Source organism: Tamandua tetradactyla, chromosome 17 (genome assembly GCF_023851605.1).
Source record: "Tamandua tetradactyla isolate mTamTet1 chromosome 17, mTamTet1.pri, whole genome shotgun sequence".
NCBI classification, from domain to species: domain Eukaryota; kingdom Metazoa; phylum Chordata; class Mammalia; order Pilosa; family Myrmecophagidae; genus Tamandua; species Tamandua tetradactyla.
The window spans coordinates 9,778,154-9,784,153 of NC_135343.1; positions in this window are offsets into that span (position 1 = coordinate 9,778,154).

The following is a 6,000-nucleotide window of genomic DNA, read 5'->3' on the forward strand; positions in this document are numbered from 1 at the left end:
ATAAGAAATGATTATGGTGATGAATATAAAACTATGTGATGCTATTGTGAGTTATTGATTACATACCAAGAATGGAATAATCATATGGTAAGAACGTTCGTGTTTGTATGTTATGTTTTAAAAAAGTTTCTTAAATTAAAAAAAAAATTAGGCCTAAGAGTCACCCCCCAGAGAACCTCTTTCGTTGCTCAGATATAGCCTCTCTCTAAGCTGACATGGTAAGTGAACCCACTGCCTTCCCCCTGCCCCCTATATAGAACATGACTGCCAGAGGTGTAAATCACCTTGACAACGTGGGACAGAAATCTCGGGATGAGCTGGGACCTGGCATCAAGGGATTGAGAAAAACTTTTGACCAAAAGGGGGAAGAGAGAAATGAGACCAAATAAAGTCTCTGTGGCTGAGAGATTTCAAACAGAGTTGAGAGGTTATCCTGGAGGTTATTCTTACACATTATATTGATACTCCTTTTCAGTTTATGGTGTATTGGAGTGGCTAGAAGGAAGTACATGAAACTTGTAGAGCTGTGTTCCAGTAGCCTTGTTTCTTGAAGATGGTTATATAATGATACAGCTTTTACAATGTGTGATTTTACTGTGTGATTGTGAAAACCTTGTGTCTGATGTTCCCTTTATCTAGGGCATGGACGGATGAGTAAAAAACATGGATTAAAAAATTAACAAATAATAGGGGGAACAAAGGTTAAAATAAATTGGGTAGATGGAAATAATAGTGGCCAATGAGAGGGGGGCTAAGGGGTATGGTAGGTATGAGTCTTTTCTTTTTTCTTTTTCTGTAGTGATGAAATGTTTTAAAAAACTGATCATGGGACTTCCGGAGAAGATGGCAGCTTAGTAAGACGTGCGGGTCTTAGTTCCTTCTCCAGAACAGCTACTAGAGAAGTAGAAACGATTCAGAACAGCTCCCGGAGCCACGACAGAGACCAAGAAGACAGCGTACCCCATTCTGGAATGGCTGACTGGCTGGGAGAACCCGCTCCGGTGAGATCACCGAGGGGTGCGGGCTTCCCCGGGCTGGGGCGGCAGGCGGCAGGAGTCCCTCCCTCCCTCCTTCCAGGGCCGGCTGGGAGAATTGGGCAGGCGGTCCCTTCAAGCCGGGGCGGCTGGCACCCCACCCCCCCCCCACGCGCGGCCCCCCGGACCAGCTGGGAGAATTGGATCGGAGATCCCCAAGCTGCGGAGAACGGCGAACGGGGTCCCTTCCACACACGTGGCTTCCCGGTCCGGCTGGGAATGGTGGATAGACACTTCCCCAAGCCACTGCAGCTGGCACCCCCCCGCCATGCTTGGCGCCCTGGGCTGGCTGGGAAATTTGGACAGGCGTTCCCCCAAGCCGCAGAGGCCGGCGACCCTCCCCGCGCGCAGATCCCCAGGCTGGCTGGGAGATTCGGATTGGCACTCCCCCAAGCCGCTTCGGCTGGCGACCCCCCCCCCCAACACAGCGAGAGTTTTCCAAAGTTAAAGGGGCCACAACATCTTTTACTGGTGGGACCCACAGACAGATGAGCGCCACGAGCGCCACCTACTGGGCAGGATAAGAAAAATAGAACCCAGAGATTTCACAGAAAAATCTTTCAACCTGCGGGGTCTTACACCCAGGGAAATCTGATTAAATGCCCAGATGCCAGCAGAAGATAATGGATCATGCTCAGAAAATTGAAAATATGGCCCAGTCAAAGGAACAAACCAATAGTTCAAATGAGATACAGGAGCTGAGACAACTAATGCTGAAATTACGAACAGAAATGGAAAACCTCTTCAAAAATCAAATCGATAAATTGAGGGAGGACATGAAGAAGACATGGGCTGAACAAAAAGAAGAAATAGAAAAACTGAAAAAACAAATCACAGAACTTATGGGAGTGAAGGACAAAGTAGAAAAGATGGAAAAAACAATGGATACCTACAATGGTAGATTTAAAGAGACAGAAGCTAGAATTAGTGAATTGGAGGACGGAACATCTGAATTCCAAAAAGAAACAGAAACTATAGGGAAAAGAATGGAAAAATTTGAACGGGGGATCAGGGAACTGAAGGACAATATGAAGCGCACAAATATATGTGTTGTGGGTGTCCCAGAAGGAGAAGAGAAGGGAAAAGGAGGAGAAAAACTAATGGAAGAAATTATCACTGAAAATTTCCCAACTCTTATTAAAGACCTAAAATTACAGAACCAAGAAGTGCAGCGCACCCCAAAGAGAATAGACCCAAATAGGCGTTCTCCAAGACACTTACTAGTTAGAATGTCAGAGGTCAAAGAGAAAGAGAGGATCTTCAAATCAGCAAGAGAAAAACAATCTGTCACATACAAGGGAAACCCAATAAGACTATGTGTAGATTTCTCAGCAGTAACCGTGGAAGCTAGAAGACAGTGGGATGATATATTTAATTTGCTAAAAGAGAAAAACTGCCAACCAAGACTCCTATATCCAGCAAAATTGTCCTTCAAAAATGAGGGAGAAATTAAAACATTCTCAGACAAAAAGTCACTGAGAGAATTTGTGACCAAGAGACCAGCTCTGCAAGAAATACTAAAGGGAGCACTAGAGTCAGATACGAAAAGACAGAAGAGAGACGTATGGAGAAGAGTGTAGAAAGAAGGAAAATCAGATATGATGTGCATAATACAAAAGACAAAATGGTAGAGGAAAATATTATCCAAACAGTAATAACACTAAATGTTAATGGACTGAATTCCCCAATCAAAAGACATAGACTGGCAGAATGGATTAAAAAACAGGATCCTTCTATATGCTGTCTACAGGAAACACATCTTAGACCCAAAGATAAATATAGGTTGAAAGTGAAAGGTTGGGAAAAGATATTTCATGCAAACAACAACCAGAAAAGAGCAGGAGTGGCTATACTAATATCCAACAAATTAGACTTCAAATGTAAAACAGTTAAAAGAGACAAAGAAGGACACTATATACTATTAAAAGGAACAATTAAGCAAGAAGACATAACAATCATAAATATTTACGCACCGAACCAGAATGCCCCAAAATACGTGAGGAATACACTGCAAACACTGAAGAGGGAAATAGACACATATACCATAATAGTTGGAGACTTCAATTCACCACTCTCATCAATGGACAGAACATCTACACAGAGGATCAATAAAGAAAGAGAGAACCTGAATATTACTATAAATGAACTTGACTTAACAGACATTTATAGGACATTACATCCCACAACAGCAGGATACACCTTTTTTTCAAGTGCTCATGGATCATTCTCAAAGATAGACCATATGCTGGGTCACAAAGCAAGTCTTAACAAATTTAAACAGAATGAAATCATACACAACACTTTCTCGGATCATAAAGGAATGAAGTTGGAAATCAATAATAGGCGGAGTGCCAGGAAATTCATAAATACATGGAGGCTCAACAACACACTCTTAAACAACAAGTGGGTCAAAGAAGAAATTGCAAGAGAAATTAGTAAATACCTAGAGGCAAATGAAAATGAAGACACAACATATCAAAACTTATGGCATGCAGCAAAGGCAGTGCTAAGAGGGAAATTTATTGCCCTAAATGCCTATATCAGAAAAGAAGAAAAGGCAAAAATGCAGGAATTAACTGTCCACTTGGAAGAACTGGAGAAAGAACAGCAAACTAATCCCAAAGCAAGCAAAAGGAAAGAAATAACAAAGATTAGAGCAGAAATAAATGAAATTGAAAACATGAAAACAATAGAAAAAATCAATAAGACCAGAAGTTGGTTCTATGAGAAAATCAACAAGATTGATGGGCCCTTAGCAAGATTGACAAAAAGAAGAAGAGAGAGGATGCAAATAAATAAGATCAGAAATGGAAGAGGAGACATAACTACTGACCTCACAGAGATAAAGCAGGTAATAACAGGATACTATGAACAACTTTACACTAATAAACACACCAATTTAGATGAAATGGACGGGTTCCTGGAAAGACATGAACAACCAACTTTGACTCAAGAAGAAATAGATGACCTCAACAAACCAATCACAAGTAAAGAAATTGAATTAGTCATTCAAAAGCTTCCTAAAAAGAAAAGTCCAGGACCAGACGGCTTCACATGTGAATTCTATCAAACATTCCAGAATGAATTAGTACCAACTCTCCTCAAACTCTTCAAAAAAATCGATGCGGAGGGAAAACTACCTAATTCATTCTATGAAGCCAACATCACCCTCATTCCAAAACCAGGCAAAGATATTACAAAAAAAGAAAACTACAGACCAATCTCTCTAATGAATATAGATGCAAAAATCCTCAATAAAATTCTATCAAATCGTATCCAACAACACATTAAAAGAATTATACATCATGACCAAGTAGGATTCATCCCAGGTATGCAAGGATGGTTCAACATAAGAAAATCAATTAATGTAATACACCATATCAACAAATCAAAGCAGAAAAATCACATGATCATCTCAATTGATGCAGAGAAGGCATTTGACAAGATTCAACATCCTTTCCTGTTGAAAACACTTCAAAAGATAGGAATACAAGGGAACTTCCTTAAAATGATAGAGGGAATATATGAAAAACCCACAGCTAATATCATCCTCAATGGGGAAAAATTGAAAACTTTCCCCCTAAGATCAGGAACAAGACAAGGATGTCCACTATCACCACTATTATTCAACATTGTGTTGGAGGTTCTAGCCAGAGCAATTAGACAAGAAAAAGAAATACAAGGCATCAAAATTGGAAAGGAAGAAGTAAAACTATCACTGTTGGCAGACGATATGATACTATACGTCGAAAACCCGGAAAAATCCACAACAAAACTACTAGAGCTAATAAATGAGTACAGCAAAGTAACAGGTTACAAGATCAACATTCAGAAATCTGTGGCATTTCTATACACTAGTAATGAACAAGCGGAGGGGGTAATCAAGAAACGAATCCCATTTACAATTGCAACTAAAAGAATAAAATACCTAGGAATAAATTTAACTAAAGAGACAAAAAACCTATATAAAGAAAACTACAAAAAACTGTTAAAAGAAATCACAGAAGACCTAAATAGATGGAAGGGCATACCGTGTTCATGGATTGGAAGACTAAATATAGTTAAGATGTCAATCCTACCTAAATTGATTTACAGATTCAATGCCATACCAATCAAAATCCCAACAACTTATTTTTCAGAAATAGAAAAAGCAATAAGCAAATTTATCTGGAAGGGCAGGGTGCCCTGAATTGCTAAAAACATCTTGAGGAAAAAAAACGAAGCTGGAGGTCTCGCGTTGCCTGACTTTAAGGCATATTATGAAGCGACAGTGGTCAAAACAGCATGGTATTGGCATAAAGATAGATATATCAACCAATGGAATCGAATAGAGTGCTCAGATATAGACCCTCTCATCTATGGACATTTGATCTTTGATAAGGCAGTCAAGCCAACTCACCTGGTACAGAACAGTTTCTTCAATAAATGGTGCCTAGAGAATTGGATATCCATATGCAAAAGAATGAAAGAGAATCCATATCTCACACCCTATACAAAAGTTAACTCAAAATGGATCAAAGATCTAAACATTAGGTCTAAGACCATAAAACAGTTAGAGGAAAATGTAGGGCGATATCTTATGAAACTTACAATTGGAGGCGGGTTTATGAACCTTAAACCTAAAGCAAGAGCACTGAAGAAGGAAATAAATAAATGGGAGCTCCTCAAAATTAAACACTTTTGTGCATCAAAGAACTTCATCAAGAAAGTAGAAAGACAGCCTACACAATGGGAGACAATATTTGGAAACGACATATTGGATAAAGGTCTAGTATCCAGAATTCATAAAGAGGTTGCCCAACTCAACAACAAAAAGACAGCCAACCCAATTACAAAATGGGAAAAAGACTTGAACAGACACCTCTCAGAAGAGGAAATACAAATGGCCAAAAGGCACATGAAGAGATGCTCAATGTCCCTGGCCATTAGAGAAATGCAAATCAAAACCACAATGAGATATCATCTC